At 38.6% G+C, this 20166-nt stretch overlaps 1 protein-coding gene across 1 annotated transcript in view; it reads left to right on the top strand.

Annotated features, from left to right (window-relative positions):
- The window catches only part of LOC307123967 (radixin), a 267415-nt gene that overhangs the window by 89465 nt on the left and 157784 nt on the right, over positions 1-20166 (top strand). The window lies entirely within an intron of this gene.

Raw genomic sequence — 20166 nt, 5'->3', positions numbered from 1 at the left:
ATTGGTAGATTTCAGTTATACTATAATGTAACGTCATTAATGTTTCATAGAGACATCAGTGATACTGGCCTTCATTCATAAAAACATGACAATACAACACATATTTAAAATTAATTGTTTCTGTCAATTAATTGTTTCTACATTAATAGAGTAACTGAAATTATTACAATATCAAAACATTGAAAACGTATTAATCGTGATTAATTACAGAAAAAAATGTGATTAATTAGATATTTTTTTTAATCGATTCCCAGCATTACCTAAAACACAATCATCCGGTGCAGTTTTCCCAGCTGTTTATTCAAGTGCATTGTTTTGTTAACAGACTGAGAGTCCATTGCTTTTTTTTTGTGGTTGTTTTGTTCATTTATTGTGGATATTTAAAATGCTTTCCGTTTTCAGTGTTAAATAGTCTTTAGAAATAAAAGTTTATTGATCCTTGAAAAGGTGTACCTGCATTATTATGCCATTATCATTATTTTAGATGAAAATGGTCTCAGAACGACAATATTATCGTTTAGCGCAATAATTTCTTGGCCAATTTATCGTCCAGCTAAATTTTTATGGTGACAGGCCTACTTATAAGGCATTTATTTATCTTTTTTAATGTTCATTTCAACATTTACTAATACATTATTAAAATCTTGTTAACATTAGTTAATGTACTGTGAACTAACATGAACAAACCATGAACAGCTGTATTTTTATTAACTAACGGTAACAAAGATTAACTAATGCTGAACAGAGGTGTTGTTCTTTGTTATTTTATGTTAACTAATGCATTAACTAATGTTAACTAATACAACCTTATTGTAAAGTGTTACCGTTTTTTTTTTTTGCACACCTGGCATCTCCCTCGAAACGGTTCTTATTTGCGCTTGAATACGTTTACACTATAAAATCTGGCAAAATACAATACTTTTTTAAAATTTACAATTATCTTATAGCCTAGCCTACAGTTGAATAGGAATCCAACCTCGTTATACTTAATACATATATTTAATTCTTCTTAGTGTTCCTTGCAACGGAGTATTCTCTGTCTAGAACGCACAACTGCACAAGCTTATATGGAAGAAGCGCATGCCTGAGCTTGCATTTTGGGTTAAAGGGTTAGTTCACCCAAAAATGAAAATTCTGTCATTAATTACTCACCCTTATGTCGTTCGAGACCCGTAAGACCTCCGTTCATATTCGGAACACAAATGAAGATATTTTTGTTGAAAGCTGATGGCTGAGAAAGGCTTCATATAGGCCTCCATTGGCATTCAGTACACTTACACTCCCAAGACGGATAAAAGGCACTCAGAACATCGTTACAAAGTCCATCTCACCACAGTGACTCTACAATAATCTTACGATGCGACGACAATAGTTTTTGTGCGCAAAACAAAATCAAAATAACACCTTTATCCAGCTTGTTATTGCCTTCCGTGTGTGCCTCCACGACGCATGCGCGAGAATATGACGTAGCGCCGGGGTTCGAGAATCCATGAAATGCGCAATCTAACCCCATTTTGAGCACTACGCCGAGACCTAAAGCACGATCAATGTAGAATCCAACAGCTGAGATACGCGCGTCTTCCTCTGATTGTAAACAAATCACTTCTGGGTCATCTGTCCGAACGCCGGATCTGCGTCATATTCTCGCGCATGCGTCGTGGAGGCACACACGGAAGGCAGTAACAAGTTGGAAAAAGGTGTTATTTTGATTTTTTTTGCGCACAAAAACTATTGTCGTCGCATTGTAAGATTATTGTAGAGACACTGTGGTGAGATGGACTTTGTAACGATGTTCTGAGTGCCTTTTATCCGTCTTGGGAGTATAAGTGTACTGAATGCCAATAGAAGCCTATATGAAGCCTTTCTCAGCCATCAGCTTTCAACAAAAATATCTTCATTTGTGTTCCGAATATGAACGGAGGTCTTACGGGTCTCGAACGACGTGAGGGTGAGTAATTAATGACAGAATTTTCATTTTTGGGTGAACTAACCCTTTAAGCTGCGTTGGTTTGACATTGTGGAAAATAGAATCAAAATGTATTAGCTTCCCAGGGAGGTGTTCCAGGCATGTCCCACCGGGAGGAGGCCCCGGGGAAGACCTAGGACACGCTGGAGGGATTATGTCTCCCGACTGGCCTCAGGGTAGAGGTCTTCACGGAGCCCCCGAGACCCGTGGACCCGGGACCCGACCCGGGACCCGTACGGGTTCGGGTCTATATTTTAAATGATCAGCCGGGTCCGGGTCGGGTCCCAATCTATTACTACGGGTCCCGGGTCTGTTTAACATTGTGTGCAATACCCGAGTCGATCCGGACTCGGAGAACACCTGCCCGTGATCAGAGTCAGTCAGCACTGCTTGTGTGTTTCTTGTAACTTGCAACTGTAAAATTAGGATAAGAAAAGTGTGAGCCGGGAAATAAGGTTTAAAAAAAAAGAAAGAAGAAAAACACGAGCGATCTCTCTCTCTCTTGCTCGCTCGCCTCACGCTCTCTCTCTCTCTCTCTCTCTCTCTCTCTCTCTCTCTCTCTCTCTCTCTCTCTCTCTCTCTCTCTCTCTCTCTCTCTCTCTCTCTCTCTCTCTCTCTCTCTCTCTCTCTCTCTCTCTCTCTCTGCAAGCGCACGGTAATAATAATGGTTACCTTCATGAGTGATGTGTGAAAAAAGCTAAAAAACAACGAATATAAAGAAGTTAAACCCACGGGCACCTCTTCTGTCCGGGCATCCTTCATGCATATTGTGGACAAACATGAGAAAAAGCAAGTGCTGTCTACGTGACGCACTGTTGAAGTTTGATTTGAAATTATATTTAAATAATATATTTAAAATCAGCAACAAAATCTCAGTTGAACTGTCACAAATGTTTTCTATGATGCTCAAATTGCGTAAAAAAGCTCATATTTCAGGTTGCTCCAGCCACCGCGCATGTGCAGTATCAAGCGCGTGTCATTTCTATGGCAACCCGAGCTTCCGCTGTGATTGACTTTAATAATAATATGAATTAACCGTCTTATTTCTTAAAGTTTTGGTGGTCAGGCTCGGCTCACAGAGATTATAGCAAATAAATAATGCGGACGTCAGCGGCCACCGAACGAGCAATCGTTATTATAGTTCAAAAAGGCAAACAGTCAAAGTTATTATGCGAGTTAACTCGAGTCGAAATGCAAATCTGCAAAGACGCATTTGTCATCCGTCACCGTGACATAAAGTGGACTTTTAAAGCTGAAATGATGAGTGAATTAAGCATGCTTGGAATAACAAGAGAGGAATAACATGGATTTAACTTTTTGGCAAGGATGTAATGAATCACAAAACGTTACAAGGAAGGGAGACGACGGCTAGGTAAGACAAAAAGTTATATTTTTCATAACTTGTTTATTGACTTGTTAATATCAGTTATTGTGGAATATGTGACAAACGGGTCCAGTCGGGTCTGTGTCTTCACGCCGGGTTCGGTTCCAGCTTTTAAATAATAGACGGGTCCAGGTCGGTTCCGGGTACTACATTTTTGGCATTTCTCGGATCTTCACGGGTCCGGGTCCAGCTTTTGAAATAATAGACGGGTCCGGGTCGGTTCCGTTAAGCACATTACGGGTCTCTTCGGGTTCGGGTATGAATTTTTGGACCCGTGAAGACCTCTACCTCAGGGTTCCCCCGGAAGAGCTAGAGGAAGTGGCTAGGGAGAGGGAAGTCTGGGCGTCTCTGCTTAGACTGTTGCCCCCGCGACCCGGCCCCGGATAAGCGGAAGATGATGGATGGATGTATTAGCCTTTTTACCCGTTAGGGATGTGATAGTGAGAAAATGTTCACCTTACCGTCACATTACAGTGCTTGTGCAGTTTCGGTTTTGAATTAGCACCAATTCGGCTGCAGGTTGCTTGAATGGTGGGTTCATTAGCCTATTATTCTTAATGAAAAACACAACAACAAAACAGTACAATGACAAACTCACTTAAATAGGCGCCTTTACATTTCGCTTTGAAACCAAATATTCCGCAATCATCTTGTCATTCAGCTCCTCACTTTCGTGATGAATGAAATCTGACTCCTGCTGCTGATGTGCCAAGACACTCGTTCGTCTCACACTGCGCGTTCAGTTTTTAATTGTAGTTAATATGTTCTCTATTTGAACGAAATTATTTTAACTACTATAAAATATCAAAACATATTCGGGGGTGGAGCCGCGGTGGGCAGTTGATGTTACCAGTGTTATGCCTGAACACTGGTAACACAGACTATCGCAGCAAGCCTAATATTACCCGTTATTATCAATCTAAATGAATCTACTGCAAAATATAGGAGCTTGTTACTGGGACATAACAGACCTGTGTGTTTTGTATCACTAGCAGTGGCGTAACTTTGCTTTGAAAAGTGGTGGGGACACCGCACAACTCGTTTTGCTGACATTATTTAATAACCGAATTTACTTGGGGGACTGAGTTCAAAGTTGGAAATGCACTTCATTTTCACTTGATGTACACATGCATCACATTCACAAATTATTCTATAAACATCCATAAGCAAAACGTAACATTCACAACACATCTTGGGTAACGTTAGCCTAATATCAATCAAAATTCGCAAGATAAATATGGCGAACTTACCATTTCATAGTCAGCTCAGCTGCAGGCTGCAGCGTATCCATTAATTGCACAATTCTTGTGTGTGAGCAGCCGTAATTCCATTACCCTTAAAATTGTGCAAATTGAAATTGCCAATTGAAAATACGCCCAATGGAAACGCGTCAATTTCGCAAAAAACTCCCATATATCGCAAAAAAAATGTTACGCTCGCATGAGGTGGTTTTTTATGCAATTCAAAAAAGGACATTTTCGCAAAACTGCAATGGAAACAGTTTTTACGCATTTACAGGTCACTTGGTACGGTCACGCATTGCTCCCACATAGGGCCTACATATTATTTTTTTCCACTCAAGTATGTCGTAATAACAAGATCTTATGTCGTTAAACAACATATTTTCTCCAGACAGTGGCGTAACTTTAACCTAGTAATGACAGACCCCGGTGCAGCCACAAATATCATAACTATCTATAGGCCTACTGTAATTAATACATATATTCAAGAAATGTATTAAAACAGAAAGATGCTAGTTTCAGCCTTACTCAAAGGCCGCGGAAACAGCCCAGTTACGCACGTCAATCCATTCCAGATGATCTTGGTTTGCTTCTTATTTATTAAATATACAGCCAAACAGGTGATTAAATATTGATCAAAATTAAAATACAATTTATGCAAAACAAAATAAATTTTAAAGAAAGACTTTCTAGAAAACAAAATTCAATGAAGTGATCAAAATCCATGTCCCCAGACATATGCGCATCTGATTATGTACCTTACTCATGCTGCTCATTTTTCATAATCAACATATGAAATTAAAATAATAATAATATTTAAACATAGCCTAACCATGAAACTAAATAGGCTATGTTTTCTTTAACCCTCTGTCTGACGAAGTCGTCGGCGCCTTCTGATGGATTTTTTCCTTTATGACAGCGGAAACAACTCACAATACTCCATAATTTTTAGGCATACAGATAGGCTAAGTGCAAGATATAATTATAAACAGTAAACTGTCTACTTTTATTTGTGTACACTCACAATAACAGCAAAGGCCATGGACTTTCATTTTAAAAATATATTTTGTTTATTAAACGCAAAGTTTTTAATTTCAAAAGCATTTCTAAATTCAGTTTATATTTCCAACAAACGAAATTCCAAGCCAAAATAATGAATTGGTAAAAAAAAAAAAAAACTTTGAGTTACCACCATATGTTTGGACAGAAGACGAGACAGAGTTCTTTAATAAACTCATAAAAAACAATAGAATATAAAATGCCACAATTTATCAAGACCTTGAAGCAGATAAGAGAGAGAAACACCCAGAAACACTTCATATGTGCCGCTCAAGTATACGATGCTTTCCTTGCCATCAGTGCTTGGATAACACACGTCTCTTTCCATTAAAAATAATGGCGTGCGGTGGCTGGGATATACATAAACCTAACAAACTACGTAGCATAATTTTTGGAATGACTCCTCACGAGAGGAAAAAAAAGGTTTTAGTCGCATAACATCAGTTAATGGAAACGCTGTCATTTCGCTATATTTTTTTATCGACTATTAGGAAATATCGCTAAAGTTTTGTGCAAATCTGTAATGGAAAAAAAAGCTTCTGACCGGCGGAAAAATGTGTTAAATGAATTAATTAGATTATGAAGCATGACGATTTGTAGATCGTGCTTTTACTTTAATACACACCTTCCGCAATCTATTCATCAATTACTTTTAAAAAGTGGTGGGGACAATATCGAGCCTGGCAAAAAGTGGTGGGGACATGTCCCACCCGTAAATTATGCCTATGATCACTAGTGCAGTGTCCGTTCTCGGAGCATATAAGCCCTGCCCGCGTGAAGGGCGCGCCGCTGAGAATCTCGAGATTCCTGCCTATATTAGAGATTTACATTTACATTTATATTTATGCATTTAGCAGACGTTTTTATCCAAAGCGACTTACAACTTGGGGGTACACGAAGCGATTGGTCATGAAGAGTCGAGTAAGTGCAACAAGTGCCTGAAATACTGAGACCGTATACATTGCTCAGTGTAGCACAGGCTAGAGTAGGGAGGGGAAAAGAGGGGGAAAAAGAGGAAAGGAAGGTTTTTTTTTTATGAGGCTTTATGAGTTTTTAGTTGACTTTTGAATGTTGTGAATGATTCTACGTTTCGGATGGCTTTGGGAAGATCGTTCCACCATCTGGGAACGTTGAATGAAAATGTTCTGGAAAGGGATTTTTTTCCTCTCTGTGATGGTACCACAAGCCGCCGCTCCTTAGCTGAGCGAAGGCTTCTGGTAGGGGTGTGGATTTGTTGAATCGAGTCAAAGTATGCAGGAGCTGAGCGCGTGGTGGCTCTGTAGGCAAGCGTCAGCGCTTTAAACTTGATGCGAGCAGCGAGTGGTAGCCAGTGCAGGGAGATGAAGAGAGATGTGACGTGGGTCCTTTTGGGCTCGTTGAAGACAAGATGTGCTGCTGCATTCTGGATCATTCAAAGTGTTTGGATCACACAAGAGGGGAGTCCAGCCAGAAGCGCATTGCAGTAGTCAAGTCTAGAGATAACCAGGGCCTGTACAAGAAGCTATGTTGCGTGCTCTGTTAGGAACAGTCTAATCTTCCTGATGTTGTAAAGCGTAAACCTGCACGAGCGAGCTGTCTTAGAAATGTGTTCTCTGAAGGACAACTGATCATCAAATGTTACTCCAAGATTTCTGACTGACTTTGATGGGAAAATCAAGGATGTACCTAACTGGATGGTGAAGTCATGTTGTATAGTGGGACTGGCGGGGAAGATGAGAAACTCAGTCTTTGCCAGCTTGAGCTGCAGGTGATGTTTTCTCATCCATGCAGAGATGTCAGCCAGACAGCTTGAGATTCTTGCAGGTACTGTGGGGTCGTCTGGTTGAAATGAAATGTAGAGCTGAGTGTCATCAGCATAGCAGTGGTATGAGAAGCCATGTGCCTGAATGATGGGTCCCAAAGAAGTAGTGTAGATGGAGAAGAGGAGAGGACCAAGCACTGAGCCCTGAGGAACCCCAGTGATGAGAGGGTGGACAGAAGAATCTGATGGTTGACCGTGTCAAAGGCTGTGGATAGATCGAGCAGGACGAGGACTGATGATTTGGAATCAGCTTTAGCTATCCGCAGGGCTTCAGTGACCGCCAGTAGTGCAGTCTCTGTGGAGTGGCCCCTTTTGAAACCTGATTGGTTGACGTCCAGCTGATTATTCTGTGAGAGGAAGGAGGAAACCTGGTTGAAAACAACTCGTTCAAGAGTTTTTGCTATGAATGGTAGGAGAGAAACAGGTCTGTAGTTATCTATGAGTGATGAGTTTAATGTGGGTTTCTTAAGCAGTGGAGTTACCCAAGCCTGCTTGAATGTGGTAGAGAGAAGAAGATGTTCAGCCCCCTCCCTCTGATGCTTCGAATATTCGGTGTTGATTACTACCAAAGCTTCGAAGCTCAAAAAATGGTATTCGGACCAGCCCTAATGTGCAGTTTAACTGACTTTCTGTTCAACAGCAGCAAAAAGTGTGGGGGAAATCTTCTTTAAAAGTGTGTGAAAGCCTGTACCTTTTCCCTATAAACAGCTCTATGGTAACTTGCAAAAACATCTTTAAAATGTATACAATGTTTAATAGGGAGCCAGTGCAGTGTTGAAATGTTCCCCTCTGGATGTGTGTTTCATAGAGGAGATCATAAAATAGCATTACAGAAAAGAAAAATGTGATAACATCCCTGGGAAAATACTTTAAGGCCCAGTTTCAAAAACAGGGCTTATATTAAGCCAGGATTAGGCCTTAGTTCAATTAGGACATTTCAGTAACATTTATAAACATGCCCATTAATGGTGTGTTTCTTGAGACAAAACAATGGCACAATGACTTCTTTTAAGATATGTCAGTGTATGTTGCTTTCAATTAAAACAGCTCAAACATGTATTTTAGTCTGGTACTACTGGGGGTATGTGTGTACAATTAATTTAAATTAATTTAAATATATTCAAATACTGAAAATGATTTAACCAAAATACACATTTCACATATTTGTGGGAGAAGAAAGCATCCCTAAAACTTCTGAAAATGAACAGCAGTGTTTTACCAAAGCATTACATAAAAAGTAAGTGTTATTTAACGTCAGTGTAAACCAGGGTTTTTCTAACTGTTCCTGGAGCCTCCCAGGACTGCACATTTTGAATCGCTCTTATTGGACATTCCCAGCTCAGGTCATGCAGTACTGTAAGAAAATATGCAGCACTGGGGAGGCTTTAGCGACAGTTGGAAAGCCCCTTGTGTAAAAAACAAAACAAAATTAAGGTGAATAATTTGTGAATATTCGCCAAGACAGCCATTTGACAATTTTGTATGTATTTGGCCATATAAGCTGCGGAAGATAACTAAATTCCGCTGTCCAAGGGACGGTGTTATAACAACGGCTTTCTGTATTTTTTCTGGGCCTTATTGCTCTCTTTTTTACTTTTTTACTTTGGTAACACTTTATTTTAAGGGTCCAGAATAATGCATTAGTTAAGCATTAATAAACTAGTAATTAATGATTTACTTGTTCACAATTATACATAGTTATAGTTATAGTTAAGCATGGACATAATTGTAATCAATGATTAACTTAACATATAGTAAGGGCATATCAGTCATTATTTACAAATTGTTAAACAATTGAAATATACATATTTATGCTATAAATAAACAAAAATAACCTAGTAATTCATGTTTAACTGAATGTACAGTAAACGCCTTTTCATTACTTACAACTTAATAAGCCATATATTATTTTAGTGTACTGATATAATTATATTTCTGTGCCATTTTATTAAGTAGAAAAATAACCTAGTAATTATGTTTAGTTACTGCTGGTTTTGCCATTCTAAATTGCTAAAATAATGTAATAAAGACAATTTGAGCCTCATTAATTATGGCACTTCTTGAGTGAAATTCAAGTGACCAGAATAAGCAAATAATTAATGCTAAACCTACCATTAAAGGGATAGTTCACCCAAAAACGAAAATGTTATGTTTTTCTGCTTACCGCTAAGGCATCCAAGATGTAGGTGTCTACGTTTCTTCAGTAGAACACAAATGAAGATTTTTAACTCCAACCGTTACTGTGTGTCACTCATATAATGCTTATCAATGGGGTCGAATTCTATTAGAGGAAAAAAAACATGGACAGACAACTTCAAATTAAACCCCGCGGCTCGTGACGACACATTGATGTCTTAAGACACTAAATGATCGGTTTCTGAGAGAAACCGAGCGTTTTTTATGCAAATATATCACCTCATATCAGACGATATGCAATAATTATGACCCATTTTTTCCCATTGAATATAATAAAAAAAAAAATGTATATATATATATATATATATATATATATATATATATATATATATATATATATATATATATATATTATATATATAATTTTTTTTTTTTTTTTTTTTTTTTTTTTTAATTAAAGCTGTATTTCATTTTAGAGTCAAGCCTAGGCCTCATGAAAGCAATTTTTTAAATTAGATCGGTGCCATCCGGTGGACACATTGAGCATTTTTATCACGCAATAGCACATTTTTACCACAATAGTGGATCTTGCGTTTTATACAATTATTGTAAAAATCGTAGCTTCATCGGAATGGTCCGAAACTTGGTGACTGTATTGGTACTTGGTATATGCACATCCCAAAAAATTGGAGACAGGATTTGAAAAGTCTAAGTGGTCGTAAAAAAAATAGTCACACTCCGGACCTTCGGGTCAAAAATGACCCCCATAGGAAATGAATGGGAAATTATTTTTTTTGTGCATACAATCTACAAATCAGCCAGGATGCAGAAAAAAAGGACTCAATTGTTTTCTATTTGGATATTTTTTTTAAATGCAATTTATTGTGTATAGTGTATGCCAACTAAACTAATCTTTAATCTTTTCAGAAAACTGAAACATATTTTTTTAAGTATGACCATGGGTGCACACACTGTGCTGAGGAACCGTCTTCTTTCATTTTGCTATAAACTGATCAGTGTTCAATGTTGGGAAACTTCGCATGACCCTACAAGAGTAACTACTGATACTGGTAGACCAAAGTGACAGAACCCTTAAGGCCTTTGCACACTGAGTCCGAAATTCGCATGCGAAATTTTCGCACGTCAAAAAATAAATTCGACCTCACGTTATGTCAATCACGCTTGCACACTGCCTCCGAAACTTTCGTCCGTCAAAAAAAAAAACGGAACAGGTTCGATTTTCTGCGTTTTTCGCATCCGTTTTCCCATCTACAGTGCTGATGCCCAACCTAAAACTGCTGGCAATGGTGGTGAATGAATCGCCAGTGCTCCTCAGATACCTACAATTAAATATACAAATATTATTATATCAAAAATACTACGATATCACAGCTATAATTATAGCACACCAACTCCCTGTAAACCACGCGCGCGTGTGTGTGTGTGTGTGTGTGTGTGTGTGTGTGTGCGTGCGCGCGGATCCTAGACATACTGCCAGTCTCTGTTCAGGATTGGTAATTTGTGGTCTTCTTTTTAATATGTGGCTCCAGTATCGCTAGCAAAGCATCAAACGGAGCCACTGACATTTAACTTTGAATCGGTCTGGATAATCCGCAGCTCCTTGATGAGGAGGTGGAAGACGGCATTTTGTGTTGTTTTGCGTTTTTTTCCGTAACGCATTCATTAATATGCATCGGACTCAGTGTGCAAGGTCTCTGTGCGTGACAAATGTTTCGGATCACGAATACGAAAAAACGCATGCGAAAATTTCGGACTCAGTGTGCAAAGGCCTTTACAGCTATATCCTCATGAATTATGGCACTTATAAAATACATAAACTTAAATATCACTCAATAAGTGCCATACTTAATGTAAAACTTTACCTTTAGGGGGTCAAATTGTCTTTATTACACTATTTTTTTAGCCATTTATAACTGAAAAAACAGCAGTAAGTTACTAGCTTATTGTTCAGTTAACTTAACAGAATGGCAGAGAAATATAATTACATCACTACACAAAAAATAATATATGGCTCATGTTATAAATAATGGCTAAATGACGTTTACTGTACATTCAGTTAATCATTAATTACTAGGTTATTTTTGTTTATTTACAGCATAAATGTGTATCTTTCAAATGTTTAACAATTTGTAAATAAAGGCTAATACAGTGGGGAGAACAAGTATTTGATACACTGCCGATTTTGCAGGTTTGCCCACTTACAAAGCATGTAGAAGTCTGTAATTTTTATCATAGGTACTCTTCAACTGTGAGTGACGGAATCTAAAACAAAAATCCAGAAAATCACATTGTATGATTTTTAAGTAATTAATTAGCATTTTATTGTATGACATAAGTATTTGAAACATCAGAAAAGCAGAACTTAATATTTGGTACAGAAACCTTTGTTTTCAATTACAGAGATCATACGTTTCCTGTAGTTCTTGACCAGGTTTGCACACACTGCAGCAGGGATTTTGACCCACTCCTCCATACAGACCTTCTTCAGATCCTTAAGGTTTTGGGGCTGTCGCTGGACAATACGGACTTTCAGCTCCCTCCAAAGATTTTCTATTGGGTTCAGGTCTGGAGACTGGCTAGGGCACTCCAGGAACTTGAGATGCTTCTTACTGAGCCACTCCTTAGTTGCCCTGCCTGTGTGTTTCGGGTCGTTGTCATGCTGGAAGATCCAGCCACGACCCATCTTCAATGCTCTTACTGAGGGAAGGAGGTTGTTGGCCAAAATCTCACGATACATGGCCCCATCCATCCTCCCCTCAATACGGTGCAGTCGTTCTGTCCCCTTTGCAGAAAAGTATCCACAAAGAATGATGTTTCCACCTCCATGCTTCACGGTTGGGATGGTGTTCTTGGGGTTGTACTCATCCTTCTTCTTCCTCCAAACACGGCGAGTGGAGTTTAGATCGAAAAGCTCTTTTTTTGTCTCATCAGACCACATGACCTTCTCCCATTCCTCCTCTGGATCATCCAGATGGTCATTGGCAAACTTCAGACGGGCCTGGACATGCGCTGGCTTGAGCAGGGGGACCTTGCGTGAGCTGCAGGATTTTAATCCATGACGGCATAGTGTGTTACTACTGGTTTTCTTTGAGACTGTGGCCCCAGCTCTCTTCAGGTCAATGACCAGGTCCTGCCGTGTATTTCTGGGCTGATCCCTCACCTTCCTCATGATCATGAGGTGAGATCTTGCATGGTGCCCCAGACCGAGGGAGATTGACCGTCATCTTGAACTTCTTCAATTTTCTAATAATTGTGCCAACAGTTGTTGCCTTCTCACCAAGCTGCTTGCCTATTGTCCTGTAGCCCATCCCAGCCTTGTGCAGGTCTACAATTTTATCCCTGATGTCCTTACACAGCTCTCTGTTCTTGGCCATTGTGGAGAGGTTGGAGTCTGTTTGATTGAGTGTGTGGACAGGTCTTTTATTCAGGTAATGAGTTCAAACAGATGCAGTTAATACAGGTAATGAGTAGAGAACAGGAGGGCTTCTTAAAGAAAAACTAATTCTTACTGGTTGGTAGGTGATCAAATACTTACAACTTAATACTTGCAAATAAATTATTTAAAAATCATACAATGTGATTTTCTGGATTTTTAGATTCCATCTCTCACAGTTGAAGTGCACCTATGATACAAATTATAGACATTACATAATTATGTACTAAATACATAAACAAGACATTACATATAGACATACATAAATTGTATTTGCAATTGCGTTTTCAATTTGTGGAGACACAAAATGTGACATAATCCAGACACAATTGCAAATCGCGCATTGCCGTTTGCATTTTCGTAATGGAAAAGCAAAGTCTTTTTGCAATTGCATTTTTTTAATGTCTTACAAGTTATGACCCTGCCATTTTGGAATAGCAATAGAAAATCACCTATTTGCTCTTTCATTTCCTCCGTGTCCTGCCACAACCTGCACAAAATTTGAATGAAATCGCAATCCCCTTTGCACTTGCATTTCCGATGTCTAACACAGTCAACTGTCAATCAGGCTTGAGGGCGGGGTTTATTGATGTCTGAAAGTAGGCCATGCCCTCAACTGATGTAAAACGGGGAATTTGACTATTTTTGTAATAAAAACCAAAGTTCAAACTCTTTAGTTCAAACAAAGTCAAAATGCAGAACTGATTGTATGTTCACCTGGCAACCAGAAAAAACTGCAAACAAGGAAACTGACATGGCTGCATTCGGTAGGCTATGTTTCAGACAAATATCAACATATAGCTGACACAGTAAATTATCATGATGAGTTAAAATCAGAGAATCTATAGAAACTTGACATGATGTGAGTGGTGTGTTGTCCATATGATTCTGTGCTCAAGATCCAGGCGATTAAAACAGAAAAGAAAATTACATTAGTGACATTCAATCACAGTTCGATCATGTTCGTTTCGTAGGAGGATGATCTGATTTTCTGCTTCATTATAGCATTTTACATATATAGCATTTTACTTTTTTTATCATATGTATTCATATTAATTTAGGTCTACCTGTATTTGTATCTTTATTTTGACATTTAAAACATTTTCAGACATACACATGCTGGGTTGTGGGGGTTACCGATGTATCTTCATTATAGTATATTCATGCTCAATTCGGTGAATTTTCCAGACTGACAACCGCCTCTCATTATCCGAATATTAACTGTTAACTGATAGCCTAATATTATCATATTAAATTGGCATTAAATAAAGATACAATTGGCGAGTGTCTGTGACCCGTTAAAAAGATAAACAATTTTTTCACTGGTTTGTTTTACCGTGCAAACAGCAGCATGCAGAACAGCTCAACAACAGAACCTGGACATAGCCTAAATAATTAATACATTAAGATGACAAAACGAAAACAAACTGAATTCATTTTTATCTTAAAAAGAACCGGCATAGTTAAAAAAAAAAAAAAAAAAAAATTATTATTTTTAAATTAGTCAGACTAATCGCCGCTCGCTCAACCCAGAATGCCCTTTGTGACATGCTGGCTCGAAAATATGTGAAGTGATATGAGAAGTAGGCAAAGGCTGTCCTCGACTAAAGTTTTTTTCTTCTCAACTTGTTCATTTAAGCCAGGGGTCGGGAACCTTTTTGGACCAAAGAGCCATTTTTCATTTTTGGTTAAAAGCATTTTTCCAAAAGAGCCACAGTAAAAAAAGATATAAAATTATAATTTTTTTAAATTCAATAAAATGTCAACAGTAGTATAACTAAAAACAAACAAATATGCAGCAAACAATAAATAAGTTGCAATATGAAATTAATTGTGCAGGGCTTTCACTGTGAGGTCGAGTTATAAATTTGTGTGTGTGAACGCACACAGTGCTTTATCTACTGTGTTTATGTGAATACTCGACTTGGCATTTTGATATTTCTGTGTTTATTTGGCCGTTTAGGCACGCTATGCTTGTCCGTGTTGCGCTCGGAGCGCGCGCACAGCATCCTGTCAGTAATTCAGTTGTCTTTCGCGACTTATCGCGCTTTTATTATTTATTTTCATCAACTGAAATCTGCGCAGATTATCATAAATACAACACATTTATTTATCACAAGGGTCTCTGCGGCAAAAGCGAAATTACCAGCGGGTGAAATGTTTCGAAATGTTTCTTTGCACCAGTTTCAATAAAAGGATAGGCCTATTTTAAAGATTATATATTCTATATTGAGCTGATCTTCACACAGAATATAGCATATTTTGCTTTTACCATGCAGCAAAAAAAAAAAAAAAAAAAAAATTAGCTTAAAAATAAAAAACATACATTTTAAACCGTTTAAGTATATTAATCTGTCAAAATTCTTACTTTCGGTAAATGGTCAATATAGCATCCCTAATCTTCATTTCTTCTCAACAATTTGCTTGCAACCAGAGCAGTCTTCTTTTGGTTTCTTTTTGTGTGGTTGGCAGGGGATAAATAGTTATATTTTATATAACTAAAATATATTTAGTTCCAGGTGTTTGGCTTTGTTTGAAGTGCAAAAAACTACACAGTAGTTTTATGACTCTTTTTTGTTTTTGTTGCAAAATAGACACATTTATTGGATATTTCTCCCCATTTTCTTTATAGGAATGAATAATGATGAAAAAGTGCTTTTTCCACCACTTGAGGGCGTGGCCTACTTTCAGACTACATCAATAAACCCCGCCCTCATGCCTGATTGACAGTTGACTGTGTTGGACATCGGAAATGCAAGTGCATAGGGGATTGCGATTCCATTTGAATTTTGTGCAGGTTGTGGCAGGACACGGAGGAAATGAAAGAGCAAATAGGTGATTTTCTATTGCTATTCCAAAATGGCAGGGTCATAACTTGTAAGACATTGAAAATGCAATTACAAACAGACTTTGCTTTTCCATTTGAAATTTGGCAGTCGTTGTGCGTTTGCGTAATCGAAAATGCAAACGGCAATGTGCGATTTGCAATTGCGTTTGGATTATGTTAAATTTTGTGCGGCCACAAATTGAAAAAGCAAATACAAATACAATTTGCAATTCCTTTTGAAAATTGTCCACGATATCCTTCCATAGGTTCTAGCTAGAGATGTTCCGAAACCCTTTTTCCCTTCCCGATACCGATTCCGATACCTCGGCTCAGGGTATCAGCCGATACCGAGTACTGATCTGATACCAGTGTGTGTATCTGTATATACAGCTGTATATACTACTAACCCTGTATGAATTGCTAGAATTATTTTATGGTATGCTTCAGACTTATCCCTTAATAAAACATGAACAAATACATACAGTGAACTACTGTATTTATTACAGTATTTTTACTATCTGACATGCATTTGACAGTAATATTATTTATTTTTCTTAAGCGAAAAAGAACTTCAAATGGAGCCACAAATCTAACACTGCAAACTGAAAAAGGTATTTTAGTTTTACAATATAACTGTATAAAAAAACAGTGCAACAAATAAATGTAGGAATATAAAAAAGTATATATGAATCAGAAAATAATCTCTTTACAACCATCTAGGCATAATTATTATTATTAGTAGAGACGTATTATTATTACATAGAGACGAAGCTAAATCTACTGTAGGCTACAACCGTAGCCTGATATATTCTGAAAATTTCTTCACATTAAACCAAACTTTTATTTTGACAGGTTGCCTTGAACACGTTTGAGTGTCTGTAATCATTATATGACACAGTAAATTCTCATGAAGTGATGGTTTATGCGTTTGTGTCCTCATATAGTGACCTTAGACTGTAAAAACGCACGTAGGGCCCTATCTTGCACCCAGCGCAATTGACTTTGTACACCGACGCATGTGTCATTCCTATTTTGCACCCGCGCAAAGCGCGCTTTTCCCTCCACAGAAGCACGTCGCTAAACTAGTGAATGCACTTGCGCTCCCTGGGCGGTTCAGCGCAAAAAAGGAGGCGTGTTCCGGCGCAAACAATCCCTGGTGCTATTTTGCTGTTCCATTAAACAATTGCGCCACTGACCAGAAAAAACCTAGTCTAAAGTCAGTGGCGCGTTGCGCGTTGTTCATTATGCTATTTTAAGGGCGCATGCTTGACCATAATGTATAGCGTGCACAACGCGCATTCACTTTGCTCATGTAATCTACACAGATGCAACAGTTATTTTTGCAAATCATAAATTGTTACACTAAAAAAATATTAACACATGAGATGACGGAAATCATTGTGGTGTGCCACGAAGATGTGAAAAAATAGGCATAAATCTAGCTTACAAATGATTCAGGCTAATTGTAATAATTAAGGATAAGACCTGTTTGCCCAATAGTGGCAAGACATATATGTATATAAAGACATCTGACAAATTGGTTTGTCCGTCAAGAACCAGGAAAAAAAATCGACTGAAAAACTGAAAAAACTGAAAGACTGAAAAAAAAAAAGACTGTGAAATCACCTTTACCATAATGTACAACATTAAAACTTCACTTCTCTGTCTTTCACTGCTCTTACAAGAACATCAGTCTCCTCGGCTGTGAACCGCTCCTGGCGTGCGCCTGGTAAATACGCCATAATAATAGCAATCCATAATGGAACTTGCGCACCTGCTTTTAAAGGGAATGTTGGATGACGCTCGGATTGGTTTATTCACGTTACGCCCAAACCACACCTATGAATAATGAAGCTACTTCAGACCAACCCATTTTAGATTTGCGCCGGGCGCAAGAGCCATTTATCCCGCCGGGAAAATAGCAACAGCGCCGAGACCCGCCAACAAAGTTACTTGCGGTTCGCGCTTTGACACTTGCGTTTCAGATCGTTAAAATAGGGCCCGTAGTGGTAGAGGTAGAGAAACTGGGGGAAGACAAAACTGCGAGCGAGTGTCACAAGCGTGTGCGCGCGGGCGCCCGCCATCCACACAGAGACGGCATACTGCTAAACAGCGGACATACTGCTAACGCTTTTTAATTTCTTCTTTGCTGCTCTGAACAGTGGTTACTTGTGGCAACACAGCACAACTTCCTGTGTTTGCAATTCATTCTGATTAGCGAAGAAGAACCGCGCAGTGGTTAGGCAAAGTGGTTAGGCAAAGTTTGCGGTCATTACTAGGTCTTGTTTAAGAAAATGGTATTGGATCGGTACATGGGTTCAAGTACTCGCCGATACCAATGCCAGAATTTGTTGTGGTATCGGTGATATTTCCGATACTAGTATCGGAATCGTAACAACTCTAGTTCTAGCTCTGTCCATGCAATAAATCAACGTTCTAAAATGAGCTAGTTTGTTCTAGATAATTTTAACTTGGCATGAATCGCAAATCAAATCAGAGCTGTATATTAATATTTACAAGATACATATTCACGAATAGGCTACAACTCCTCTTAGTTGCCCATTTTCGTTTGTGTGACTGCAGCCTCTGCTTTTCTGCTAGACTGAAGTTTGTGAGTAGCCTATAACGCGTTGCACCGTTACTTTCAATTAATAAAGGAAAAAATACAGCACATTTCTGGTGTTATTTTTGTGATTGTTTGGGGCATTCTACAGCCCTTCATCAAAACTTTCAACACATAGCTCACCTCAGATTGTTTTAATCAATGCATAAATCGTAAAAACAAATGAACACTATCAGTTCCTAAATTCTGATTGGGTGGGCAAGGCAGACGTTTGGGTGGGCTCGAGAGAGTCAATAGTTTATGTTGCAACATCAAGTTCTTCTAAGCTATCTGGTAATCGATTTGTAACCGTATACAGGTATGACGATATATCACAGTATGAACACACAATTATCATATCGTGCACATTAGATTTTCAATGTGCCAGCCGAACTTAGCCCCGCCCACAACATTTGAGGTCGGGCAGTTTGGTCTGGAATTGATCCGTTGGGGCGTAACTATGCCTGTTCGGACCAATGAAATTGTCAGGGCGGGCTTTAGACGATGATAGACAGATGATAAACAGTAACGTAAGCATCCACGTCACCAAAGAGTGCTTGGGTTGAATTTGTTCTAATCCTAAATAATCCTAAACGGAGAACTTGTTCGTATATGCATTCAGCTTTAATATTTCTCTCAGAAATGATGATCGTGTTGGTAAGTACTCTGTGTATCGTTAAATTCTTTTTTACAACACCGGCAAAGATCGTTTACACTCATCTACTTTGTCTACTTCTTCCAGTGTGTGTGCAGACAGGGTTGCCAAGTTTTCACAACAAAACAAAACCTCCCAAACACCAAAAAAAAAAAGGTGTTTGGGAGGTAAAATATGTTTTTTGGCAGGGTTGCCTGCTAAAATTTGCATTCCTGGGTCTAAATATCACATAATTGGGGTCGCTTCATGGAAAAACAGCCCGCGGGAAAACCGCGGACTTGGCAACACTGTGTACAGTTTAGTTCTGTTGAAATTTGACAACTAACGTTATGCGTCGCTCCGTTGCTCTGATTGGTTGTAGGACACTCAACTTGCTCCACACACACACACTTAGAGCAGAGAAAATGTCAGAGACAGAGACCATTATCTCTAACCTCTATCGACCATCTAAAAAGAAGTTACAATTAGCAGTATGGAAAGTCCTCAAAGGATAGATATCCAATTTGCAAAAAAATGTGGATGCAAAGTGGCTGCAAAAGGAGGAAATGCATCGTACTTGTTTGCCTATATTTGAGAACATCATCCCTGAGATAAAGGTATGTCCCGTTTATAACTTTAGACCTTATGATTTCCATGATACAGAGGGAATTGAGGAATCCAGTCATGAAAATGGAATTTACTGTAGGGATGCATGATGTTATCGGTACAAAATCGGAATTGGCCGATAAACGCTTAAAAAATATTAAAATCGGCATGAAAATATTATGTCGATATGCCTTGCCAATATGATAACGTGTTGATATGCGCCTACAATAACTCACGTGTGCATGGAGCGCTATTACATTGCATGTATGGTGATTTATATTGACAGTTTTTAAATGCTGCCTTGAATTTGTGAATGTGTGTGCAGAAGGACGTGACCATCAACAGTGATTACCGACTCTCTAGCGCAAGCAGCAGCCTCCACAGCAGCAGAAGCCTCCTCCAGGTCCTAGTGCCCGTCCGGTAGAATGTTATATAAATATTTAGTGGGGGCGCTGT

This window comes from Gobio gobio (genome assembly GCF_949357685.1).
Source record: "Gobio gobio genome assembly, chromosome: 3".
NCBI classification, from domain to species: domain Eukaryota; kingdom Metazoa; phylum Chordata; class Actinopteri; order Cypriniformes; family Gobionidae; genus Gobio; species Gobio gobio.
This window is presented reverse-complemented; position numbering and strand designations above follow the sequence as displayed.